The sequence below is a fragment of the Sarcophilus harrisii genome, chromosome 4 (assembly GCF_902635505.1).
Source record: "Sarcophilus harrisii chromosome 4, mSarHar1.11, whole genome shotgun sequence".
NCBI classification, from domain to species: Eukaryota; Metazoa; Chordata; class Mammalia; order Dasyuromorphia; family Dasyuridae; genus Sarcophilus; species Sarcophilus harrisii.
The window spans coordinates 195753519-195763975 of record NC_045429.1 but is presented as its reverse complement, the minus strand read 5'-3'; positions in this window follow the sequence as shown (position 1 = coordinate 195763975).

The window sequence follows — 10457 nt, the reverse complement described above, 5'->3', positions numbered from 1 at the left end:
ATTGTGTCACATAATTATTTGCATTTGTGTCTTCTCTTACATCTAGGATGTAAGCTCATAAGAAAGCTTATCCATACTGTGTATTTCAGTGTATGATTGTGGGCAAGTCATTTAATCCAGTATATCTCAGTTTCTTCTTCTGTAAAATGATCTGGTGAAGGAAATACTAAACCACAGGAGTATCTTTGCCAAACCAAAACAAACAAACAAAAAAAATGGAGTCACAAAGAATCAGACACAACTGAAATGACTAAAAATCTTTATCATAATGAGACAAAATTTTGGGTGATTAACATAATTTATTTTGTTGTAATAAAATTTATGAGAATTTTATTTTTAAATTATTTGTATTGCTCAATTAGGGAAACATTGGAAGGGAGAAATAAATTGGAATTGGAATTGGAAAGGGAAATAAATACTTTAAATGAGTAAAATGCTCTTACTTGTAATTTAAAATAAAGTTTTAGAGATTCAAAAAATTAGACAATTTTATCCTATTGGCACTTATGGGTGTTCATAGAAGACTAATCACCTCTGGTGTGAAGGATGCTAAGCCCTCTTCAGGGCTGTTTTCCAGCTTTAGTGTCCACCTATTACTCAACTCTCACCTGTGGCTCCAAGAAGTTTGAGCATGCAAAGAGGACACACCCTGGTAAAAGATTTCAGCAGACGGGCTAAACCAGGTTAAGGGTAACTGACAGGCCTCAAACCTGTTGGGGAGTTAGGGGGAGTCTACCTCAAATATGTGAAGACTTCCCTGGTAGTAAAAGGTAAATGTGAACAATTTGTTCCAACAGGCCATGTAGGCTGTGGAAGCAGGTGCTGTAGAGTGCTTAAAGCTTGATTAGACATCACAGATACTAGTCATATACTGCATCCCAAGCCATCAAACCGCTGTCTTGATTTGTATCTTGCCACTGGACTCTGATGACTGTGGAAGGAAGAGTGACGCTGATGAATTGGAGCAACTCTACTTCACTTAAATCCATTTTATGCACAAAATACTTTACCAAATATCATTTTTACCTTCCTTGAAGTCTTGTGGCAATAGGCAGTGATAAAGTAACAGGTGCCCATATACTGGGAGTTGTAGTTATAAACCTGCACCCAGGTGGCCCAAGCCATAGGGTTGTCTCCTCTCTGACTGAAACTGCAGCAGTGGGATTGGCAGATTCCTAGGTGTCAAAGCAGCTTTTCAGCGACTGTACTGCTCATCTCCTGGTGTGAGGAAGAGGCTACAAAAAGTGCTCTAAAAATTGCCTGCTTTACCTAATCCTAGCCTGCTTACCATGACAGACAGGGATCCCACCTTGCAGTCAAAACACACACACACAAAAAATTCTGCAAAGATGATTCCATTCACCATTAGCATATTTATGGATATGAAATCCAATAGACTTTAAAGAGGAACAGCTCTTGTATGAGAGAATTATATGCAAATAGCAACCCTATATGAAACAAGGTTGGCAAATGAAGGCCAGATTAGCAAAATGGATACCCATTTATCCGGAGTGGCCACAGTAATAGGGAGCATCATGAGGTTTGTGTAAGTTTTGCAATCAAAACTAGTCAACAGGCAGGTATGCCTCTCAAAAGGAGTGAATGACAGGCTCCTGACAATGCAATTGCCACTTGCAGAAAAGCACCTTGCCACATCTATCAGTGTGTATACTCCCACCATGACAAATCAAAGAGCAATTTTATGAAGACTTGGAGACTATCACCACCAATGTGCTGAAAGAGGACAAGCTTATAATTCTGGGTGACTTTAATGCCATTGTAGGCACAGACTATCAGTCATGGTGGGAGTCCTTGGAAGGAATGAAGTTGGAATCAGCAATCGAAACTGTCACTTACTTCTGAAGACTTGTGTGTCTCATTATCTCATCATCAACACTGTTGTCTGCTTACCTAAAAACAATAAAATGTAATGGATGTGCCCTCGCAGCAAACATTGATATTTAACACACTATGATATTATCAGAAGAGGAGACAGATGTGGGAGTGACAAGACAATATGTGGCAGTGCTAGACTGATTATAGACTTATCTTCTCCAAGCTAAACATTTGAATATAACAAAAGCAGTGGCCCCAAGGCAGGATGACTACCAGAAGACAATATCAATAGAGTGCTTCTCCTTGCATGAACAATTTGTTGTTAATTTGGAGGGAAAGCTGAACCAACACTTGGTTGGCAACAATAGAGTAGAGAAGGGAACAGGCAGCTTTCAGAGATTTGGTATACAGCACTGCATTCACTCACCTGGGCCAGAACATATATAAACTTCAAGATTGCTTTGATGAAAGTGATGGAGAAATACAGAAACTAATAAACAAGAAATGAGAACCCAATAGGATTTACTAGCAGGATAACTATCCCTTCTCTAAGAAGGCAGCATTTATTTCCATCAAAAGTAAGCTGTAAGGAAAACTTAAGTGAGATGCAGGATATTTGCCTCAATAAGAAGGCAGATTAAATTAAGTTTTATGCTGAGAGTAACAATCCAAAGCACCTTTATTATACCCTGAAGGCTATTTATAGACATCTCAATTATGCAGTGCTAATGAAATTGCTCTGATTAGTGATAAAGACATGATCCTGAAGAGATGGGCTGAACATTTCCATAGTATTCTCAATAGACATTCATCAATCAATGTTGAAGTCATTGACCATATTGACCATGGACCTTAGGCTGAAAATAATCTTCTCTGTAGCCAAACTTCCAACTGAAGAGTTTTTGAATTTCATTCAGCAGCAATTCCATTTTAGAATTCCATTCAGGCAAAACACCTGTTGCTGATTTTATTCCAAGGCAGGAGAGTCCATTGCTCATGCAAAAACCTACTGAAATTTTCTGGATTATTTGGCAAGAGGAAGTTATCCCCCTGAAGTCTGAAGATACCTCCATTATCCATGTCTACCAAGAAAAAATAAATATGTGGTCCTATGACAATCATAGAAAGGTCCTACTCTTACTCATTACCAGCAAGATTCTTGCCAGAGTCCTCTCTGACAGACTGAAAAACCCATCTATTAAGATAGGATACAAGTGTAGTCTTCATTGGTAGAAGAAATATTCCCACTAGTGAAATCACTGATCCTTAAAACAATAAGAAATACTAAATCTTAAATTATTTTGAGAATATATATAGACCATGACATAGGGTACTCCAAACAGTCAGTCATGGTTGGCTAGTAAATCTAAAACTGATCTAATTTATATAGGGAATAACAGATCACCAATCCACACTCTGTTGACATGTCAGTAAATACCCCTTCTTATTTTTGGTGATTTAACTGCTTTAAAGCAGATAAAAAAGAAGACTTTCCTGTGTGGAAAATAGGGGAGACCTTTGTTATAAAAACAGCTTTCACACTTGTAACAAAGAAGATACTGTGTTCTATGAACAAAGTAGAATTGCAGCAGCTCAAAAGAGATATTAGATATGCAAATTTAGAGTCATCTCCATTCGAAATATTTATATGGACTATTTGTGTCCTACTGTGGTAAAGGCATCCAGCCTCATATTTATTTGATCAGCCACAGTTGGGCACACTGTACCTTAACTCCAATGTAGTGATGTCATTTTGGTCTTCTTCAACAACGGACAACCACCAATGGGAGATAAAATGTTTAAAAAAAAACAAACTATCTTCCCTAGAGTTTAGCACAAGACTGCACATAATAGGTATAATTGATTCTCTGCTGGTTCCATCTGATATCAATAGTGGCAAAAGATGCAGAAATGTGTCTTCTCTCTTCCAGAGATTAAAATTAAAAAATATATAAGAATATCATATAAACTTTGAAGTCCTATCAAGATTCTGGCTATAAGAATTCCCAGCAAAATGGACTCCAGGCAGTAATCTGAGGCGACCAAGCGTCCACTTGGAAACATTAGAATAGACACCTTAGCAAGAGGATGGGGAGACTTTCAGTTTAAGGGTAAGAGCTCTCAAATTGGATAATGTTTCTAAAGGTCCTAGTATGGTGAAGATGAAAGAAGGGAAATGTTCACTTCATTAGACTTTGATAGGGATGGATGTCTTTCCATTCAGAAGCATGGCAAGGTATTTGTGTGCTCCGGGCAGGGTTTGAAACATTATTGTCCATTTCTACTTCTACCCCTATCCTGAAAATATCAGTTTTATCTTTAACAAAAGTAGTTTATATTCATTCAGAGCAGAAGTTCTTAACCTAGGGTTTATAAATTTGAGAAGGTTTATTAACTTGGATGGGGAAAAAAATCTCTCTCTCTCTCTTTTCTTCTTCTCTCTCTCCTTCCCTCTGTTTTCTTTATCCCCTTCCCCCCTCTTCCTCTTTTCCCTTTCCCCCCCTCTCTCTTTCTTTTTCTCTGTATGTGTATGTCTTTACAAAAAAAAAAAAAAAAAAGGTACTAGGTCTGTGTTCCAAAGAGATCATTAAAAGAGAGAAAAGAACCCACATGTGCAAAACTGTTTGTAGCAGCCCTTTTTGTAGTGGGAAGGAACTGGAAACTGAACAGGTGCCCAAAAGTTGGGGAATAGCTGAATAAGTCATAGTATATGAATATAAAGAAATATTATTTTTGTATAAGAAATGATCAGCAGGATGATTTCAGAAAGGCCTAGAAAGACTTACATGAACTGATGCTAAATGAAGCAAATAAAATCAAGAGAACACTATATACAGCAATAACAAGATAATGTGATAATCAACTGTGATGGACTTGGCTCTTTCCAACAACGAGATGATTCAGACCAATTCCAATAAACTTGTGATGGAAAGAACCATCTGCATCCATAAAAAGAACCATGGGGACTGAATGTGAATCACAACACAGTATTCTCACCTTTTTTGTTGTTGTTGTTTGCTTGCTTTTTCATTCTTTCTCATTTTTTTCCTTTTTGATCTGATTTTTCTTATACAGAATGATAAATGTGGAAATATGTTGGAAAGAATTGCATATGTTTAACCTGTATTCGATTACTTGCTGCCTAGGGGAGGGATTTGGGGAAGAGAAGGAGAAAAAATTGGAGCACAAGGATTTGCAAGGATGAATGTTGAAAATTATCTTCGCACATTTTTTGAAAAATAAAAAGCTACTATCATAAAAAAAACCCTGAAAGAAATGCTAAATACAAAGAACAGATATTGAGATACTTTTAAAAGAGTGAATAATAAGATATCTGTCATTAAAATTTCTCAGGAAGTTGAGACTTAAAGGTTTGAAATATGAAATCAATTTGAGAAGACCCCTAAGAAGGAGATGGAGAAATAGTCAGAGGAGATATGAGCTAGGTTTGAACATGGTTGAACCTGGTTGGCATAGATGGCATGACTGCTAGCCCATATTAAAAATATTTTCTTTTTATGTAATAAAAGCCATACATTTTATCTTCTGCAACCCTCTTTATTCTTTGTTTGGTCATATACTATCTGAAAGGTTAATTTCTTCCTTGTTCCTTTAATTTGTTCATGATGTGACCTTTTATATCTAGATCATGTATCCATTTTCTTTGCTTATGGTGTGAGGTATTGATCTAATTTGGTCTAATCTAATCTGATTTCTGCTGTACTTCTGTCCAATGATTTCTATCCTAGACTTCGGTCTTCACATACACGGTATATGTTAGAGAAAGGACTCAAATTTATTTTCTAGCTTACGAAGGATCAAATTATATATTTATGTATTTATATTTGTATAAATTTGTAATGTTCGGGCTAGCTCTCTGGAGGTCCTATGAATGGGACTTGGTTTCAGCAGAATAATCACCACAAGAATAGTCAGGAATAAAGTCCAAAGTCTTTATTATCTCCTTCACAGTCTGTCCTTTTCACCTGGGGCCGGGTTAGCTTTCTGGGGGATCTTCAGTTGGGCCTTGGTCTTAGTGGAGGAATGCAGAAGGCAGGAGAGCCACCAGGATGGTGGGAGATGGAATGTCTCTCTTCCAGTCCTTGTTGGTTCTTATATACCTTATTGTAATTACATCATTACAGCATATTGATTATGTGTGAATTTAGAGAACCATTACATCAACATGCTAAGTACTAAGTATATATGTAAACTAGATAAACATTGTCTCATCAATTCCTCTCAGTTAATACCTTGTTTCAAGTATACTACTCCAGAGTTCTAGCTCTCTACATAAATATATAGTTATTTGTATGCCATTAAGAGGCAGCTAAGTGACTCAGTGGATAGAGTGCAAGGCCTAGAGTCAGGGAATATTTGAGTTGAAACCCAGCCTCAGACACACTTGGGTGACTTTGAGGAAGTCACTTAAGCCCTGTTTTCATCTTTTTCCTCATCTGTAAAAAGCAGATAAATATCACCCATCTCCCAGGGTTGTTGTGAAGATCTTGCGCAGATCTATTACTTTCTAGTTTTAATCATCTCCCTTAAGGTAATTTCTATCACTTATTCAATTATTAGTGTGTGTATATACTTCATTTAAGGCAACTGATATGCCCTATGTCCAGCTCTTTATCAAGCGAGAACACCTCTGTTGAATCAATCAATTAATGATATTAAATTAAAAACAGAAGAGTTCTTAATCAATTCAAAAAGGTTGGAAGCCATTGGATGAAATTAAATCATGCTACACAGGAAGGATATTGGAATTGACTGAGGAGACCCTATGGAATTTGGATAAATTAGTAAGATATTTTATTCAAATCCTGGCATTCCAGGAGTGCCTCAATCCATAGGTAGATGCAAGTGTAATCCCACCCCTGGGAAGAAACTTATTTTGGAAGTGAGAAGAGAAGAGGGGTGAACTGCAAACCAGATGATGCCATTGTGAACTTCAAAAGTTTGGAGGATGTGGACTTCTCATTAATGTTGTCTTAGTGTCCCCAGAAGAACAATGGATATTTCAGAAATTTCTATGTGTGGAACAACAACAACAACAACAACAACAACAACAACAAAAAACAAAACTAGATAGACTGAAGAAAGACAGTTTGAGGACTCTGCAGGCAGTCCAGCAGAAAATCTCATGCATAAGTGGAACTTTATGAAGACCCAACAAAGAGGACAAAATGACTTCTTGCAATGAGCAGCTATGTATCATTCACTCACAAACCACATGTAGCCATGAGTCTACTTTCCTCTGAACTCTGTGTATATTTGTCAAAGTATGTGCCCCTAGGTTGCAGAAAATGTTTTTATTAATTGTTCTTACTGTACCACTTTGGTAAATACCTGTTTTGAAAAGTTAGACTGGCAAAATTGTTATCAATGGATAATCAACAGGGAGCAACAATGGTGGGTTTCTATGAAATATAGTACTATAACTTCTCTTCCAATTCCTCAAGGTTTCCCCTAGAATCTGAGGAGAAGAATAAGTTGCCGCTCTCTGGGAACATGACATGCTAGTGCTTGTGGGACTGGGGATGTGAACTTAATGACTGAACCCAGAGTTTACTAACAAAAATCAGGTTTATCTTTTATGTTTGAATCAATTTTTAGCTTTTGTTATATCGGACTTACTTTGAGCACATAGATGATCAAAGGTCTTCAATGTCCTTTTTTTTTTTTTTTTTTTTTCTTCAGGAAGGTTTCTCTCTGTTGTAAATCTCTTTTGTAGATTTTGATTGATGATGATTTGTTGATTTTGTTCTTTGGAATGATTTGATTCCTTGGAACATCTTAACCTTTTGGCTTTCACTTTTAATTGTTGACTAGGGGTATCAAGAATTTTTGATGTCCTTTTGTTTTTTGGATTCCCTTCAATATGTATTATGAATCAGGAGTATGGTGTTCAGGTGTTCCGTTGCATATATTATACTAATTTGGTATTGATGCAATCTTCCACCATTTTCTGCAAGGTCTTCAATAGATTTATCAAGTCTTTTCTTTCATTGTGCTATTAGATGCCTATTTTTAGGTGACCTAAATCACCCTACCTTTCCTCCTATGGCCCTTCCTGAGACAATAGCCACAGAATATGCTATTGTGTGATGGGCTAGATTTTTTTTCTTATACTGTCAAATATTGTGAGAGAATACTTTCATTCTTGATGGTTCTATGAGATCATAGCTTTCTAAAGAGCCAACATCCAATTGAAAAATGGTCAAAGGATATGAACAATGTTCAGATAAAATTATGTCTAGTCATATGAAAAAATGCTCTATATTACTTGATTAGATAAATGCAAATTAAGACAACTCTTGAAAGCCAACTTATACCTCTCAGACTGGCTAAGATAACAGGAAACGATAATCATAAATGTTGGCAGGGATGTGGGAAAATTAAGACACTAATACTTTGTTGGTGCAGTTGTGAAATGATTCAACAATTTTGGAGAGCAAATTGGAACTATTCCCAATGGTATATCAAACTCTGCATACCCTTTGATCCACCAGCATCTCTACTGGGTTTGTATCCCAAAGAAATCATAAAAAAGGGGAAAGGACCCACATGTGCAAAAATGTAGCAGCCCTCTTGTTGTAATGGCAAGGAAGTGAAAATTGAGTGGATGCCTATGAGTTGAAGAATGGCTGATTAAGTTATGGTATATCAATGTGATGGAATATTATTGTTCTATAAGAAATGACAAACAGGTTGATTTCAGAAAAGCCTGGAAAGACTTACATGAATTGAGGGCATCTAGGTTAAGACTTACAATTCATGTAAGACTTACATGAATTGATATTAAGTGAAGTGAGTAGAACCAAGAGAACGTTGATAAAATTATATGGTGATCAACTGTGATGGACTTGGTTCTTTTCAACAATGAGGTGATTCAAGGCAATCCCAACTGACTTTAGATGGAAAGACCAATATGAATCCAGAGAGAATTATGGAAACTGAATATTGATCAAAGCACAGTATTTTCATCTTTTATTGTTGTTGTTGTTTGCTTATTGTTTTCTTTCTGTTTTTTCCCCTTTTGATCTTGTGCAGTATGATGAATATGGAAATATGTTTAGAAGAATCACATATATTTAACCTATATTAGATTGTTTGCTGTTTTGGGGAGGATAGAAGGAAGAAAGGGAGGGAAACATAAGGTTTTGCAAAGGTAATGAAAAGGAAATGAAAATTATCTTTGCATGTATTTGGAAAATTAAATACTATTAAAGAAAAAGTACTCTGGATATATGTTGGATTTGCACCATCAAACTTAAGAGGATTTTTTTCAAAATTCCAACAAATTAGCCCATTTAAAAAAATAATTCAAGACATTGGCATTATTTTTGCCAATTTTCTTTAAATAGGGCTTCTGAAGTTTCATGTGTAGATTTTTAACAATTTGGGATTTTTCAGATTTAAATAACTTCTCAATTTTCACTCATATCATCTAATATGGGTTTAGGAATGAAGTAATTTTTAAAAAATTTCCCTCACTGAGATATTTTTCATTTTTGTGTAATTTGGAGTTGAGGGTCCTCATTGATAAAAAAAAAATCAAACAAATATATGAATCCTTGTTTACAAACTGGTAAGGTGTTTCCACTTTTACTACAACATAGTACTGGTGAATATTAGAAAAGTTTTTAGACTAGCTACTGCTCAAAATAATTACTAATGTCCTTTTAATTAAATATTTATTGCATTCTGTACTTGGTATTTTTGTACCATTTTTGTGGTCAGTGCTATCTTCACCAAAATATTTTCAGAAGGTGAGGTATTTCTTACTTGTTGTCATATCAAAATATGAATTAGCATCACTAGCTTTAATATCCTTTGAGTTGAGTTAAATATCTAGTGGTACCTCCTAGGACTACCCTGGACACTATGCTGCCACATCAATTTTTTAGGCTCATGAAAGTTATTTCACTTTGCCGGCTGAGTAAAAACTAGTGACTAATGAGTAAATAATCAGGGCTCCTACAAAGCTTTCATAGCTTCTCCAGTAGTCTCAGAACATCCTTAATTTACAACAATGTACAACAGCTGGTATTCCCTTACTTTGGCATTACTTTCTCTGACCCCCACCTATAAGGCAGAGAGTAGGCTGTATAGGGATTGTTAATATCATAGTTGTTATTGCTATTGTTATTAGATTTACAAACTGGGATTGGGAAGGAGGATACAAAAATTTAAAACATAATCTCCTGTCACATTACTTCAATGGGCTTCTGTAGAATTGTTAGTGGCTTGTCATTAATTATATTTTAATTTTTATTTTACTGTTAAACTTGCAAACATGTTTCTAAGTGTAAAATATTAAATAAAACATTTTCAGATACAAAATTTCACCATTATGTTAAGTTTGAGGAAGAAACAACTTTCAAAATTATTTTACAAATGTTATAATACTTGCTTAGATGTGGATTTTTAAAAATTTGTATGTTGGCTTTGTGTTGTTTTAATTATCATTAAAGCAAATTAAAAACTTAAACACATCAGACAATTGCTCTTTTTAACTTCATCTGAGGATTCAAACAACAAGATTTTGACTATATTTATATTATTTTACTAGCATCCACCTTATAAGTGAGGGAAGAAATTAAAGTAGAGGATAG